Source organism: Triticum urartu, chromosome 5 (assembly GCF_003073215.2).
Source record: "Triticum urartu cultivar G1812 chromosome 5, Tu2.1, whole genome shotgun sequence".
NCBI classification, from domain to species: domain Eukaryota; kingdom Viridiplantae; phylum Streptophyta; class Magnoliopsida; order Poales; family Poaceae; genus Triticum; species Triticum urartu.
The window spans coordinates 23,818,988-23,837,383 of record NC_053026.1 but is presented as its reverse complement, the minus strand read 5'-3'; the positions used below and the strand labels follow the sequence as shown (position 1 = coordinate 23,837,383).

At 42.0% G+C, this 18,396-nt stretch overlaps 1 long non-coding RNA gene across 3 annotated transcripts; it reads right to left on the bottom strand.

The window, feature by feature from the left end:
* Window positions 1–1,112: 1,112 nt before the first annotated feature.
* Window positions 1,113–4,644, bottom strand: LOC125507376. Of its 3 annotated transcripts, XR_007282882.1 has the most exons (4): window positions 4,014–4,644; window positions 3,479–3,617; window positions 2,531–2,704; window positions 1,113–1,499 (listed from the first exon to the last, which is right to left on the bottom strand). It is a non-coding gene; the product is annotated as an uncharacterized LOC125507376 (long non-coding RNA). The 3 variants fall into 3 exon arrangements; XR_007282880.1 differs by having other exon boundaries at window positions 2,886–4,644; XR_007282881.1 differs by having other exon boundaries at window positions 3,479–4,644.
* Window positions 4,645–18,396: the final 13,752 nt, after the last annotated feature.

Here is an 18,396-nt window from a genome sequence, read left to right as displayed (position 1 = left end):
CCAATATGACCTAAACGGTAGTGCCACAAATAGGTTGCACTATCATTATTAACTTTGCATCTTTTGTCTTCAATATTATGAATATGTGTATTAGTACAATCGAGATTCAATAAACCATTCACCTTGGGTGTATGACCATAGAAGGTTTTATTCATGTAAACAGAATAATAATTATTCTTTGACTTAAATGAATAACCGTATTGCAATAAACATGATCCAATCATATTATGCTCAACGCAAACACCAAATAACATTTATTTTAGGTTCAACACTAGTCCCGAAGGTAAAGGGAGTGTGCGATGGTGATCTTATCCACCTTGGAATCATTTCCAACACACATCGTCACCTCGTCCTTAACTAGTCTTTGTTTATTTTGCAACTCCTGTTTTGAGTTACTACTCTTAGCAACTGAACTAGTATCAAATACGGAGGGGTTTGCTATAAACACTAGTAAAGTACACATCAATAACATGTATACCACATATACCTTTGTTCACTTTGCCATCCTTCTTATCCGCCAAGTATTTGGGTAGTTTCTCTTCCCGTGACCATTTCCTTTGCAGTAGAGGCACTCAGTTTCAGGCTTGGGTCTAGCTTTGGGCTTCTTCATGGGAGTGGAAACTTGCTTGCCATTCTTCTTGAAGTTCCCTTTCTTTTCCTTGCCCTTTTACTTGAAACTAGTGGTCTTGTCAACCATCAACACTTGATGCTTTTCTTGATTTCTACCTTCGCCGATTTCAGCATCGCGAAGAGCCACAACACCAATGCAACAGCATGTAATCTGCCGGGAGAAAGCCCTTTAGAGGCCAGAGAAACTACTGGGATAGCATTTCTCCCGGCAGATAGAACTGCCATGAGAACGGCTGCCGGGGATTACTTGTCCCGGCAGATAAACTATTCCTGGTAGTTTTTCTGCCCTGGCACGTGTATTTGCCGGCAGTTAATATTCTCCCGGCAGATTGGTTAAGGCACGGGAGACTACAAATACCGGCAGTGGAACTACCTGCAGAAGCTTGTTTGCCCGACAATTAATATGCCATCACGTTAGTTTCACTAGAAAAGGGCAACATATCTGCCCAATTTAGCATCCATTCACTATGTTCAAGCAATCAGGACATATCATGCGATTTATATATACATCTCAAATGAAGTTACATAAAGGTCTAGTCAAAAATCTTGAACTTCATTAAATAATCATACAATCATATACAAAGACATTGTGCCACAAAAGAAGTGCATACATCTGTTTTTAGATGTGCCAGACAACCAAGCTGAAGTTGTGCCAAAAAGGGAGAAACACATTTATTTCTTGATGCACCACACAACCAACATGAGCATACATTGACTTAACAACCACCAACATGAGCAGAGCAAATCTCCATGTTCAACAAACAAGGCATATTCCATTATCACTACACCGACTTAATTGTAGGCGTTCATAATCTTCGTCAGCCTGTAGATCTTCCAAACCTCCATCAACTTGTTCATCTTTGAGAAACCTGCACCAAATCGAAAACTCAAAATGGATCTCTTGTTTCAGATTTTCAATTAACACATTGAAGATTTTGACATGCTGCAATTTAACTGATCCGCATAAATAAAACTCTTCTGAATGTGCAGCACTTCATCATCACAGCAAGCAATATTACATAATTGGATCAAGTAGGGAAATATTTGAACCGTGCATACAAAAACTTCCCAAAAGGAGTATATGCTGCTCGGTTCGAATGCCAAGTTACAACTTACTCCGTACTAGTGAAAACTATGATTAGGGACATGGAACTGATTTGCAAATGGAGTATATACTGCTCAGATTTGTGTCTAGTGTTCACAGAAAGATATTATTATCTTCGGGTAATATACATTGAAATCTTATTTATTTTTATGAGTGACATAGGATTTAAATGATTGAGAACTATCCTACAAAGAAGTTGCTATAGGATTTGAACGGGATGGAATTTAATTTGGATCGGCGAACGAGCTACAACAAAATAGCTGGGCGGGCCAACTTAAAGAAAAACACAGGAAAAAAAGTTCAAAATTTGAACCATGGTAGTACTAAGGCATTAGTCAACACTCAGTTATTTTGGAAACACATCATCTCAGGCTTGCTGGTCTGCTCTTCTCATAGACTAGGCTGTAGTGGGTTGTGCATTTAGTCTTTGAGCAACAACTAGGCTCTCTCGCGCATTCAGGCGGGCTGACAAGAATAGAAGTATCTCATCTATGCTGCTCACGGAGTATCTCTATTTATGTAGGACCTAAGAACTCAAGTTCCTTTAACAGTAGGATTTTCTACATTGCTCTACAAATAAGAAAACAAGATGATGTGCAAACTTAACATCAACATGCACCTAATATGTGCATGACAAAGTGAACTACAAAAGGCATGAATTAATATGCATGACAAAGTGAATTGTGCAAAGCATGAATTAATGTGCATGACAAAGTGAGCTGCGCAAAGCATGTAACAAGATGCAGTTTTATGATATATGCAATTGTACAATAGATGCAGTAACCAAACGATCACCTTCTTCCTTTTATTTTGTCGCTGACTTGCTCGGCCTCCAAAATCTTATTTTAGATTTGAAAATGTAAATGACCCAAATCGTTAAAAATCCTAATTGTTCCTTGCTTTAAGTATAGCCTCTGTTGCTCTTGTGCTTCAGCATTGTCTTCTTCTCTTCCTTTTCCATTCTTTTTCCTGAAACGAGAATTCGTAGCACATTAGGATTGACAAGTTAGGTGTCACGCAGATAAGCATGTAACTGAAAACTGGAAAGAAAGGCACAATTTAGTTGCTGAATATCATCATCTATATTATAAAAACATAGCACTTGCTTTTTCCGTCGGATTTTGCAGAACACAAACAGAGAAGCTACTACCAAATTTAGCAGAAAAAACTAGTATGGACGCCTTGCGGATCTTGCCCAACCTCCAACACCTTCAAGATCTTGTCGAACCTTTCAAGACCTAAGTTATAATGCGGAGCTGAAATTTTAGGTTAGTCTAAAACATGAATTCTAAGTTGGTACAAAGCAGAGCAACATCACTCTGACATAGTACTACCACTTATCACATGACGTTCATTACTACAGGAAAAATAGAAGAGTTGAAATAAAACAGAGAAAGTTGAATATCACAGCAAGATGGAGGACAATTAACTTCAAGGTCATCTTTAGCTAGAATGCAGACATCCAACAAAAAACCATAAATGATCTGTTTGGAATGGTTTTAATTTCTTCTTGCACCAGTCTACAATACCCTATACTTGCGCTAGGTACCAGTCTACCCGTAAGTATAGTTGTCAGTTTTTATTTTTCACTAATGTCGCTTTATTGAGCCAAGGCATGAAAGTGGGTGATATCCTGTATTATCTTTCTTGCGCACACATCTGCTACATAGAAATACCATTTACTAGTCAAACATATTTAAAAGGAGATCAATGCTTCATGTTTTTAGTAAATTGAATATGAACCTTCCATAAATGTAATTCTACATCCTTAAGTCTGGCGGCTTGTGGAAGCGGCTGACAGAGCATCGATGGAGGTGACCTTCCAGCATCTTGGAGAGGCAGCAAAGACACTTCCAGCAGACTGGAACAGGGTAAGAAACTGCTGCATTGTTCTATTTTTATCAGACTTCACAGAAGTTTGCAACACTTATATTCATAGAATAAATAAATATCCACATACAGAAACAAAAATGTACTATGTGAACAAAGGGACTTCGGACCCAGACAGCTCACATGAAACATCTAGTAATTCATGAATCTGATCTGATGATCAAGATACAATTCAAGCAATACTTTTTCCCAGGAACAGAACCAGTATTGTAAACCAATAAGATAATACCTACTACCTAAACACTGTATATAGAAGATTTGCATAAATCGGATCTTATCATTAGATTAAAAATAGTTACGAGATCAACATAATTCATTCAATGAAGAGAGCCACATCAATTAGGTGCACAAGATAAGGGCCTACAAGCTAGCATAGACCATGGTCAACCTGGTTGTTGACGGGGAGCCATCACGCCAAGGCAGACCATTGAATCAGTCGAGCTTGCACCCTTAACGTTGTGCCTCTGGGGCTAGTTGGGAAGAAGGCTTGAAGCCACCGTGAGCAGCAGGTACTCCTCCAAATCTCCTTCCAGAAGCTGAGCTGCAAGGCGGGGGCGCAATGGATAAAGGCGGCCATGGCAGGGAGGGAGGAGGAGATGCGAATCCACATCGTCTCGGCCGGCGCTTGTGGAGAAGAGGTGGATCCGCGCCATCCCAGAAGCCGCTGGTGGAGGAGAGTTAGATCCGTGGTCACAGGCGGCTCCAAGCAGGAGAGGGGAAGGAACGGTGGGAGGAGCCAGATCCGTGCTCACAGGCTTTGGAAGGAGGATGGAAGCCGTTTCCTCTAGAGATCAACTGGAGGACGACCAGGAGGGCCAGCGGCGTCAAACCCTAGCCCGCCGCGGTGGTCGGGAAGGAAGCCGGGTGCGGTAGGGGTTTGGGGACAGTGGAGGGTGGTCGGGGACGGTGAAGGGTGTGGCTATGGTCGGGGACGGCGGAGGGTTATCGACTGCCGCTGAGGTCGGGAGCGGCGAAGGGTGGTCGGTGGCGGATGGGATCGGGGGTGTAAGGCTGCCGGATTTGGGGGCATGACCTGGGGGAATAGAAGAGGTGAGGGTGAGGTGCAGAGCCTATTTATTTTGTCTTTTTGCTGAAATGTCTCGGCACACACAATACCGGTAGATAATGAGTCGGGGTTCAGTTCTCCCGGCAGATAAGGTGACCTAAAATGTGGACATCGTTGTCGGTAGTTTATATGCCTGCGTTGCTCAACTTCTACCGACAGTTCATCCACCATTAAGTATTTCTGCCGGCAGTAATGAGATTCCCGATAGATAGTTTGCCGTTAACCTGGTATTTCTCCCGGCAGTTGATTGCGCCCAAATAAGTGTTGTGGTGTAGTGTGCTCGGGGAATGATTTTCGTCATCCCTTGCATATTATAGTTCATTATGAAGTTCCAGTAACTTCGTGATAGTGACTAGAGAACTCTGTCAATCACTACCTTATCTGGAAGATTAACTCCCACTTGATTGAAGCGATTGTAGTGCTCATACATTCTGAGCACATGCTCACTGGTTGAGCTATTCTTCTCCATCTTGTAGGCAAAGTATTTGTCAGAGGTCTCATACCTCTCGACTCGGTCATGAGTCTGAAATACAAATTTCAGCTTTTGGAATATCTTATATGTTCCGTGGCACTCAAAACGTTTTTGAAGTCCCGGTTCTAAGCCGTAAAGCATGGTGCACTAAACTATCAAGTAGTCATCATACCGAGTTTTGCCAAATGTTCATAACGTCTGCATCTGCTCCTGCAATAGGTCCGTCACCTAGCGATGCATCAAGAACATAATTCTTCTGTGCAGCAATGAGGATAATCCTCAGATCACGGACCTAGTCCGCATCATTGCTACTATCATCTTTCAACTTATTTTTCTCTAGGAACATATCAAAAAATAAAACAGGGAGCTATACACGAGCTATTGATCTACAACATAGATATGCAAATACTATCAGGACTAAGTTCATGATAAAATTAAGTTTAATTAATCATATTACTTAAGAACTCCCACTTAGATAGACACCCCTCTAATCATCTAAGTGATCACGTGATCCATATCAACTAAACCATGTCCGATCATCACGTGAGATGGAGTAGTTTTCAATGATGAATATCACTATGTTGATCATATCTACTATATGATTCACGCTCGACCTTTCGGTCTCAGTGTTCCGAGGACATAACTGCATATGCTAGGCTCGTCAAGTTTAACCCGAGTATTCTGCGTGTGCAAATCTGGCTTGCACCCGTTGTATGTGAACGTAGAGCTTATCATACCCGATCATCACGTGGTGTCTCAGCACGACAAACTATCGCAACGGTGCATACTCAGGGAGAACACTTGTACCTTGAAATTTAGTGAGGATTCATCTCATAATGCTACCGTCGTACTAAGCAAAATAGGATGCATAAAAGATAAACATCACATGCAATCAAAATATGTGACATGATATGGCCATCATCATCTTGTGACTTTGATCTCCATCTCCAAAGTACCATCATGATCTCCATCGTCATTGGCATCACACCATGATCTCCATCATCTTGATTTCTATCAACGTGTCGTCACATGGTCGTCTCGCCAACTATTGCTTTTGCAACTATTGCTATCGCATAGCGATAAAGTAAAGCAATTATATGGCGCTTGCATCTTATGCAATAAAGAGACAACCATAAGGCTTCTGTCAGTTGCCGATAACTTTAACAAAACATGATCATCTCATACAACAATTTATATCTCATCACGTCTTGACCATATCACATCAAAACATGCCCTGCAAAAACAAGTTAGACATCCTCTACTTTGTTGTTGCAAGTTTTACGTGGCTGCTACGGGATGAGCAAGAACCGTTCTTACCTACGCATCAAAAACCACACCGCGGTATAGTGATTGCTTTTTGATCTTAAGAAAGAACCCTATTCATTGAATCCGATTCAACTAAAGTTGGAGAAACTGACACCCAGCAGCCACCTGTGTGCGAAGCACGTCAGTAGAACCAGTATCGCGTAAGCGTACGCGTAATGTCGGTCTGGGCCGCTTCATCCAACAATACCGCTGAATCAAGAAACAACTAGTGACGGCAAGCAATATGTATATACCCTCACCCAAAACTCCTTTGTGTTATACTCATGCATATAACATCTACGCATAAACCTGGCTCGGATGCCACTGTTGGGGAATGCAGTAATTTCAAAAAAATTCCTACGCACATGCAAGATCATGGCGATGCATAGCAATGAGAGGGGAAGAGTGTTGTCTACATACCCTCGTAGACCGTAAGCGGAAGCGTTATGACAACGCAGTTGATGTAGTCGTACGTCTTCACGATCAACCGATCCTAGTACCGAAAGTACGGCTCCTCCGCGATCTGCACACATTCGGCTCGGTGACATCCCATGAACTCATGATCCAGTAGAGTGTCGAGGGAGAGCTTCGTCAGCACGACGGTGTGATGAAGATGATGATGATGCTACCGGAACAGGGCTTCGCTTAAGCACCGCTACGATATGACCGAGGTGGATTATTGTGGAGGGGGGCACCGCACACGGCTAAGAGATCAATGATCAATTTGTGTATCTATGGGGTGCCCCCTGACCACGTATATAAAGGATGGAGGGAGGAGGAGGCCGGCCCTCATAGGGCGCTCCCAAAGTGTGGAGTCCTACTAGGACTCCCTAGTCCTAGTAGGATTCCACCTCCCACATGGAATAGGAAAAAGGGAAGGGAGAGGAGAAGGAAGGAAGGGGGCGCCCCCTTTCCCTAGTCCAATTCGGACCGGTCCATGGGAAGGGGCGCGACCACCCTTGAGGCCTTTCTCTCCTTTTCCGTATGGCCCATTAAGGCCCAATACGAATTCCCGTAACTCTCCGGTACTCCGAAAAATACCTAAATCACTCGGAACCTTTCCGATGTCCGAGTATAGCCTTACAATATATCGATCTTTACGTCTCGACCATTTCGAGACTCCTCGTCATGTCCCCAATCTCATCCGGGACTCCAAACAAACTTTTGTCACCAAATCACATAACTCATAAAACAAATCGTCACAGAACGTTAAGCGTGAGGACCCTACTGGTTCGAGAACTATGTAGACATGACCGAGACTCAGCTCCAGTCAATAACCAATAGCGGAACCTCGATGCTCATATTGGTTCCTACATATTCTACGAAGATCTTTATCGGTCAAACCACATAACAACATATGTTGTTCCGTTTGTCATCCGGTATTTTACTTGCCCGAGATTCGATCGTCGGTATCTCAATACCTAGTTCAATCTCGTTACCGGCAAGTGTCTTTACTCATCCATAATGCATCATCCCGTAACTAACTCGTTAGTCTCAATGCTTGCAAGGCTTATAGTGATATGCATTACCGAGAGGGCCCAGAGATACCTCTCCGACAATCGGAGTGACAAATCCTAATCTTGATCTATGCCAACTCAACAAACACCATCGGAGACACCTGTAGAGCATCTTTATAATCACCCAGTTACGTTGTGACGTTTGATAGCACACAAGGTGTTCCTCTGGTATTCGGGAGTTGCATAATCTCATAGTTAGAGGAACATGTATAAGTCATGATGAAAGAAATAGCAACAAAACTAAATGATCATTTATGCTAAGCTAACAGATGGGTCTTGTCCATCACATCATTCTCTAATGATGTGATCCCGTTCATCAAATGACAGCACATGTCTATGGTCAGGAAACTTAACCATCTTTGATTAACGAGCTAGTCAAGTAGAGGCATACTAGGGACACTCTGTTTTGTCTATGTATTCACACATGTACTAAGTTTCCGATTAATACAATTCTAGCATGAATAATAAACATTTATCATGATATAAGGAAATATAAATAACAACTTTATTATTGCCTCTAGGGCATATTTCCTTCAAGATCCGAAGGCAAGATCTTTGTTGCTAAGAGTGGATCCTTTCTAGAGAAGGGGTTTCTCTCGAAAGAAGTGAGTGGGAGGAAAGTAGAACTTGATGAGGTAATTGTACTTTCTCTCAAATTGGAAAGTAGCTCATCACTGAAATCAGTTCCAGTGATGCCTACACCAATTAGTGAGGAAGTTAATGATGATGATCATGAAACTTTAGATCAAGTTACTACTGAACCTCGTAGGTCAACCAGAGTACGATCCGCACTAGAGTGGTACGGTAATCCTGTTCTGGAAGTCATGTTGCTAGACCATGATGAACCTATGAACTATGAGGAAGCGATGATGAGCCCATATTCCGACGGATGGCTTGAGGCCATGGAATCTGAGATAGAATCCATGTATGAGAACAAAGTGTGGACTTTGGTGGACTTTCCTGATGATCGGCAAGCCATTCAGAATAAATGGATCTTCAAGAGGAAGACAGACGCTGATAGTAGTGTTACTATCTACAAAGTGCAACTTATCTTAAAGGGTTTTTGACAAACTCAAGATGTTGACTATGATGAGATTTTCTCACTCGTATTGATGCTTAAAGTCTGTCCAAATCATGTTAGCAATTGCCACATTTTATGAAATCTGACAAATGGATATCAAAACTACATTCCTTAATGGATTTATTAAAGAAGAGTTGTATATGATACAACCAGAAGGTTTTTTCAATCCTAAAGGTGCTACCCAAATGTGCAAGCTCCAGCGATCCATCTATGGACTGGTGCAAGCATCTTGGAGTTGTAATATATGCTTTGATAAGTTGACCAAATCATATAGTTTTATACAGACTTGCGGTGAAGCCTGTATTTACAAGAAAGTGAGTGGGAGCACTACAGCCTTTCTGATAAGTATATGTGAATGACATATTGTTGATCGGAAATGATGTAGGATTTTCTGGAAAGCATAACAGAGTGTTTGAAAGGAGTTTTTCAAAGAAAGACCTCGGTGAAGCTGCTTACATATTGGGCATCAAAATCTATAGAGATAGATCAATACGCTTGATAAGATTTTTCAATGAGTACATACCTTGATAAGATTTTTCAAGTAGTTCAAAATGGAACAGTCAAAGAAGGAGTTCTTGCCTGTATTGCAAGGTGTAAAGTTGAGTAAGACTCAAAACACGACCACATCAGAAAATAGAAAGAGAATGAGAGTCATTCCCTATGCCTCAGCCATAGGTTCTATAAAGTATGCTATGCTGTGTACCAAATCTATTGTGTACCTTGCCATGAGTTTGGCAAGGGGGTACGATATTAATCTAGGGGGTGGATCACTTAGCAGCGGTCAAAATTATCCTTCGAAGACTATGGAGATATTTCTCGGTTATGGAGGTGATAAAGACTTCGTCGTAAAGAGTTACGCTGATGCAAGCTTTTACACCGATCCGGATGACTCTGACTCTCAATCTGGATACATATTGAAAGTGAGAGAAATTAGCGAGAGTAGCTCCATGCAGAGCATTGTAGACATAGAAAATTTGCAAAATACATACGACTCTGAATGTGACAGACCCATTGACTAAGCTTCTCTCACAAGCAAAACATGATCACACCTTAGTACTCTTTGGGTGTTAATCACATAGCGATGTGAACTAGATTATTGACTCTAGTAAAACCCTTCGGGTATTAGTCACATGGCGATGTGAACTAATCACATGGTGATGTGAGCTATTGGTATTAAATCACATGGTGATGTGAACTAGATTATTGACTCTAGTGCAAGTGGGAGACTGAAGGAAATATGCCCTAGAGGCAACAATAAAGTTGTTATTTATATTTCCTTATATCATGATAAATGTTTATTATTCATGCTAGAATTGTATTAACCAGAAACTTAGTACATGTGTGGATACATAGACAAAATAGAGTGTCCCTAGTATGCCTCTACTTAACTAGCTCGTTAATCAAAGATGGTTATGTTTCCTAACCATAGACATGTGTTGTCATTTGATGAATGTGATCACATCATTAAAGAATGATGTGATGGACAAGACCCATCCGTTAGCTTAGCATAATGATAGTTTAGTTTCATTGCTATTGCTTTCATCACAACTTACACATGTTCCTCTGACTATGAGATTATGCAACTCCCGAATACCGGAGGAACACCTTGTGTGCTATCAAATGTCAGAACGTAACTGGGTGATTGTAAAGATGCTCTATAGGTGTCTTCGATGGTGCTCGTTGAGTTGGCATTGATCGAGATTAGGATTTGTCACTCTGAGTATTGGAGAGGTATCTCTGGGCCCTCTCGGTAATGCTCATCACTATAAGCCTTGCAAGCAAAGTGACTAATGAGTTAGTTGTAGGATGATGCATTACGGAACGAGTAAAGAGAATTGCCAGTAACAAGATTGAACTAGGTATGATGATACCGACGATCGAATCTCGGGAAAGTAACATACCGATGACAAAGGGAACAACGTATGTTGTTATGTGGTTTGACTGATAAAGATCTTCGTAGAATATGTAGGAACTAATATGAGCATCTAGGTTCCTCTATTGGTTATTGACCGGAGATGTGTCTTGGTCATGTCTACATAGTTCTCGAACCTGTAGGGTTCGCATGCTTAACGTTCGATGACGATTTGTATTATGAGTTTATGTGATTTGATGACCGAAGGTTGTTCGGAGTCCCGGATGAGATCACAGACGTGACGAGGAGTCTCAAAATGGTCGAGACATAAATATACATATATTGGAAGGTTACATTCGAACACCAGAATGGTTCGGGTCGTTTCGGATGAGTTTCAAAGTACCAGGGGTGGCGCGCGCCCCCCTAGCTCAAACCGAATTGGACTAGGGTTAGGGGGGCCGCCCCCCTTTCCTTCTCTTCTCCTACTCCTTCCCCCTTCTCCTTGTGAAAGTAGGAAAGGGGGGGGGGCGAATCCTACTTGGAGTAGGACTCCCCCCTTGGGCGCGCCACCCTTGGCCGGCCTCCTCCTCCCTCCCCCCTTTATATATGAGGGAGGGGGGCACCCCATAGACACACAAGTTGAACTTTTAGCCGTGTGCGGTGCCCCCTCCATAGTTTCACACCTCGGTCATATCATCGTAATTCTTAGGCGAAGCCATGCGCCGGTAACTTCATCATCACTGTCACCACGCCATCGTGCTGACGGAACTCTCCCTCGGCCTCAACTGGATCAAGAGTTCAAGGGACGTCACCGAGCTGAACATGTGCAGATCGCAGAGGTGCCGTGCGTTCGGTACTTGATCGGTTGGATCGCGAAGACGTTCGACTACATCAACCGCGTTACTAAACGCTTCCGCTTTCGGTCTACGAGGGTACGCAGACACTATTCCCTCTCATTGCTATGCATCTCCTAGATAGATCTTGCGTGATCGTAGGTAAATTTTTTGAAATACTGCGTTCCCCATAGGAACCACGAGTCTTCTTGAGAGAAGCTCCGGTTTGCAAGAAGCTTATACTAAAACTTGTCCAAATTCGGCCAGTTTTTTACTATAGCATGTTGGTGCCATGAAATGACACCATGCCAAGTTTCATGATTTTGAAGCGAGTTTTGAATTTACAGGAGTTTAAAAAACAAAGTTTCAGAATGTTACCGGCCAAGCCACGAGGCCCAGATGTTTGAATGTCATTCTCATTTCTTGCATGGGACCTAGAAATTCACCCAAGGACACACATGTGATTTTTCAACCAACCTTGGTGCACTGGAGCATGTGCTTGTAGTTCAAATTTGAATTATTCACATTAAATTCCCAGAAACTTAATTAATGCATAAAAGGGCCAAACGAATCTGGAATAATTCCAAATTTTAACACGACACTCATATAGTTCTATGTTTGCTTTTAAAAAAATCAAGAGGGGGAGGGCAGCGTATGTTGTTTCGCACACAAAGGTCACACATTCCCTCTTGAAACCACACGCCTTCTTGAGAGAAGCTACAATTTGCAAGAAGCTTATACCAAAACTTGTCCCAATTCGGCCAATTTTTACCACAACATGCTGGTGCTATGAATTGACACCATGCCAAAATTCATGATTTTCAGGCGAGTTTGGGATTTACAGGAATTTAAAAACCAAGTTTCTCAATGTTTCTGGCCGAGCCACGATGCCCAGATGTTTGAATTCCATTCCCATTCTTGCATGGGACCTATAAGTTCGCCCAAAGACACACATGTGATTTTTCAACAAACTTTGGTGCACTCGAGCATGTGGTTGTATTTCAAATTTGAATTATGCAAATTAAATGCCTAGAAACTCAATTAATGCATAAAAATGCCAAACGAACCCAGAATAATTCCAAATTTTAACACGACACTCATGTAGTTGCATGTTCACTCTAGATAAATGTTCTAGCAATTCAAACACCATCAGTTCCCTTCGTAACACCATTTTGTCTTTTGAAACATAATGAAAAATCAGGTATACCACAAATAGTTTACTATCAAGAATCGTGTGGGATGTGATATAAAATATCTTGGTGCACCATCTTGTCTGGCTTACGCAGAAAGCTTTGTCGTCTACAGTCCACCGCCCGTGCTTGAACCACACTTGCGCGCCAGTTTCTTGCCACACTGCAGAAATATCTATCTCCTCGCCACGCTGCCAGCAAAAGCCACACTTCTGCTGTTCCTCCTTACTTTCCAAGTTCAAACCTACACTGCTTCTTACTGGCAGCTCAGCCTCCTCGCCGGCTGATGTCGCTTCAAGCTACATCGGTATTTCCCCAAAGAGGAAGGGATGATGTAGCACAACAGTGGTAGGTATTTCCCCCAGATATGAAACGAAGGTTATCGAACCAGTAGGAGAATCAAGCAACACAACGTAATCAGCACCTGCACACAAATAACAAATCCTCACAACCCGACGTGTTAAAGGGGTTGTCAATCACTTCCGGGTACGGCGCCTCAAGATAGGCAAACAGACGTGAGATAAAGTTGTAGTAGATTGATAGATCGAACTCCAAATAAAATAAATAAGAATAAATTGCAGCAAGGTATTTTTGGGTTTTTGGTTTAATATATATGAAAATAAAAGCAAATAAAAATAGATCGCAAAGGAAAATAATATGAGAAAGAGACCCCGGGGCCATAGGTTTCACTAGTGGCTTCTCTCGAGAAATATAGCAAAGTGGTGGGTGAACAAATAATGTTGGGCAATTGATAGAACTTCAAATACTCATGACGATATCCAGGCAATGATCATTATATAGGCATCACATCCAAGCTTAGTAGACCGACTCCTGCCTGTATCTACTACTATTACTCCACACATCGACCGCTATCTAGCATGCATCTAGTGTATTAAGTTCATGGAGAAACAGAGTAATGTAATAAGAACGATGACATAATGTAGACAAGATCTATCTATGTAGCGATAGACCCCATTGTTTTATCCTTAGTAGCAATGATACATACGTGTTGGTTCCCTTTTTGTCACTGGGATCAAGCACAGTAAGATCGAACCCACTACAAAGCACCTCTTCCCATTGCGAGATAAATAGATTAAGTTGGCCAAACAAAACCCAAATATCGGAGAAGAAATACGAGGCTATAAGAGATCATGCATAAAAGAGATCAAAGAAACTCAAATACTTTCATGGATATAAAAATATAGATCTGATCATAAACTCAAAGTTCATCGATCCCAACAAACACACCACAAAAGAGATACATCATATGGATCTCCAAGAGACCATTGTATTGAGAATCAAGAGAGAGAGAGAGAGATAGAGAGAGAGAGAGATGAAGCCATATAGATACTAACTACAGACCTGAAGGTCTACAAAGAAGTACTCATGCATCATCGAAGAGGCACCAATGGAGGTGGTGAATCCCATCCGAGATGGTGTCTAGATTGGATCTGGTGGTTCTAGACTCTGCGATGGCTGGATGAATATTTCATCGACTCCCATAGGGTTCTGGAAATATTGGGGTATTTATAGAGCAAAGAGGTGGTCCGGGGGGCACCCGAGGTGGGCACGACCCACCAGGGCACGCCTGGGCCTCCTGGTGTGCCCTGGTGGGTTGTGCCTCCCTTGGGGGACCACCCAGGCGCAGCCAGGGCCCGTTGTGTTCCTTTTGGCCCATAAAAATTCTCCGTAAAGTTTCGTGGCATTTGGACTCCATTTGATATTAACTTTCTGCGATGTAAACAACATGGAAAAAACAGCAACTAGCACTTGGCACTATGTCAATAGGTTAGTACCAAAAAATGATATAAAATGATATAAAATGACTATAAAATGATTATAAAACATCCAAGATCGATAATGTAATAGCATGAAACAATAAAAAATTATAGATACGTTGGAGACGTATCACCGGTGACCCTTCTTCTTGCAGCGCTGCCTCCTCGCCGGTGACCCTTCTTCTTGCAGCGTCGCCTCCTCGCCGGCGACCCTTCTTCTTACTGCGCGACCTCCTCACCAGCAACCCTTCTTCTTGATGCGCGGCCTCGTCGATATGGTTAGGTAACCCATACCCACCTAAACATTCTCCTCCTTCCCCGTCCCACATGCTCCGACGGATGGTGTGACACCTTCCACCAAAATCACTTGCCCCGTCCTCCAATTAAGCACCACCCACAGCCATTTTGCACGCAGTATAACGTGGAGCTCAGTAGCATATGGCAACGGAGAAGCAAATCGTGGCTGCACGCACGGACGACGTCGCTATGGCTGCCATGCGTGCCGACCGCCAGATCTTGGAGGAGCACCTCATCTTCGAGGCCATCGTCTACACCGCCACGCGGTTGTCTAATTTAAAATACAGTTTGTGCTGTTTTCTCGAGGCCACCGCCAGCGCCTTCTAGTGATTTATCCTTTGTAATGTTAATATGCAATCTAATATTCTGAAATGTAATGTTTAGTTAACTGTTTGGTCCAACAATTGTTACATTTCGTAGTACTGTTCTCAAGCATTCTTGGTTTCGTTAACTGTCTTATCTTCTAGTACATGTTCTATTCTGCAATGTCGTGCTCAGTTAACTGTTTTGGTTCATTTGGTCTGTTGTCCATTTAACTGTTTGGTTCAGTTCTGCAATTTGATTTTCATTTGTTGTGGGTACAATTTTGTATTGTTATGCATGTGAGAAATAAATCAAATTTGGTTGTACTCAATACATATTCTATTGATAGTATGTCAACTCTCAGTTAACCTGATCAAGATCTTCCTTATATGTGTTGCAGGGAAACAGTGGGAGACACTGCGGTTTACCATTGATGTTTGCTCATGCATGGTCCTTTCGCTAATACCACATTATTGTGCAGTTGCAGGAATCATTCTAATATTTAGGTTTCTCACAATTTGGTCTTGCACATGTAGGTCCTGCTGTTAGAGGCTTAGACCCACTATTCGACCCATTTTGCATATGGGGAAATGAGATGTCCATGAATACCAGTCAAGTGAAGAAACTCACAAAGATTGTTAGGATGAAGAAACTTGCGACGAATAATAGCAAGATCTTTGTTTGCACAATGAAGAAGACATCAGTCAACTATAGGATGGTACTAACTCTTTTACCTTGTTTTTACCCCTTGCGCCATTTCAAAATTTATAACAGTGATTTATGCATATCTTTGTTTTCAGTACTTTTCAAAGTAGTTCCCCGATGATTACATTTCAAACCACCTGCATGGTCAAGATGCGAGGAAGGTATTCATTTAACACCCATGTATAATATTGAAGTCTTCCTGAAGAGGATGAAGGTTGGGCGAGCAATTATCCATAGCCACTGGCCTAAAGTTGTAAGGACATTCAACATCACTGAAGGCTCAATATTTGCCTTCCGCTTCTACAGCTTCCCAGATGAGATTCATCTGTCTATTTACCGTGTATGATGCTACTTTCCCAAAGGTTTTCGATGTTGCATGTGAAACTTGATGCTGTTGTGTAATGGCGTAGCGAGCTATATCCCTCTTTGGTGTAACTGAGTGCTGAAGCTATCTGATGTAATTCGATTATAAAATCCTGGTTGTCGTTATACGGTTATGAAATATCTGGTGTGTTTTACAAGAAATGTCAATTTGATTACTAAATGGATTATTAATAATAGGCTAATTACCCTCTTATTCGGGTTTTCTATTGCAGACGGTTACTCAGACAACACCATGGGCGATGAACTCAAACAACCCACATGGTTTCTAGAAAGTAGGTGTGTTGGGTCAACTAACAATCACATACGGCTTCTGGCAGAGAACTGTTTGCGTTAGGCCACCTTGCACAAACATTTCCACACAAAAAACTATGTGTTATATATATACGAATGGAAACGTTTTTCTAGGATTCACTGTGTGGGATGTACATACGAACGGAAATGATTGGGCTTTGATGCCTCGCCCGATCGCACATGAGCTTATTTTTTCCCCGCCTGTGTGGCTGGAGAGCTTATCCCCGACGGTTTCTGGGTCGTGTGGGAAGGACCCTCCTATCACACACACTCACTAGGCGTCGGTTTAAAACTCCCCCGCGGAAAGGGAGTAAAAACCGTTTGTATAGCACATCTCTGCACCTGTGAAACCTGCTTGTTAGCTTGATGCTACTCCAAAAATGTGACCCCATTGTACTTTTGATATGTCAATCACACTAATGCTTATCATGGACTGTGTTGACCCTGAACTTATCAAAGTTAAAACACCGATTTAAGTCATGTGAGAGCCGGCTTTCAGAGAGCTAGAATAAAACATAAGAGGATGCAAGGCCTGCTTCCATAGGAAGCGAAACCAAGACTCGAGCCTTAAAAGCCGATCTTATGTCAGGCCTCGAAAGCCGCCTTTTTATACTCTCTTATCATACTCATACATCATCATACATTGCATCATCATACAATGCATCATATATACATGTATATATTTGTTTATGTCGTAGGAGTTGGTTTTCAAACCGGGTTACATTGTAACTCTGCAGGAACAAACAAATCTTTGATAATCAAAATGGCTGAGTCGTACATGGTTTATCAAAACCAGTTTCAAATAACATGGCTATCAAAGCCAACTTTGAAAAAATTGCAGGTACATACTTACTACATCTACAAAACCGGCTTACAATTGAGAGCCAGGTCTTCATCATGGTTTATCATAACAAGTATTAAATGATTAAGGTTTTCAAAGCTGTCTCACAGAGATGGCTATTTCCTTCTAAATCCAAAATGTTGGCTTATAGTAAGGAGCAGGGTTTAATAAATTACCAGTGGCAATTCACATTTTGGATTATTCCGAGGCTACAAAGGAGAATATAATTCAAACAAGGATATCATGGCAGAGATCATGGCAACCGGCTTTATCAAAGGCAATGTAATATGAAGTGTTATGCAAGGCAGCACTATTGATGGATTTAGCAGCAAGTTCAGCATTGATATGCAAAGCACCGAACAACATCATCCAGATAAGGACATTAAGTTTCATAGTTTATTAAAAGACCATTGGGCCAAAACTCAAATATGACTGTTCTCCTGCAGACTGTCTCTCAGTCTCAGAAGAAAAAGTAACGTCCCAGCGAGTCACCACATGCAGACGACCTGGCACTCAGGGGCTACAATGCATCTGATTTCATTCTACAATGGAAGGAATAGTCCCGATTCACCGCAGTCACACGACCCGGCTCTTGGGGGCAACATTATTCAAATCAAGATTACACTAAGTGTGAAAGTCCCATGTCACTGCAAGCATGCACCACGGCCCTTGGGGGCTATCACTAGATCATGAAAAAGTTCATAGTTTAAAACACAAAGACCCAGCTCACTATTAATAGTAACCCGACCCTTGGGGGCTATAGTCATGGACTCTACAGATAGTTTAAAGTTCCAGGTTGATGAGGACAGCTAACCCAGCCCTTGGGGCTACACTATTTGTAGATATACATCTACAA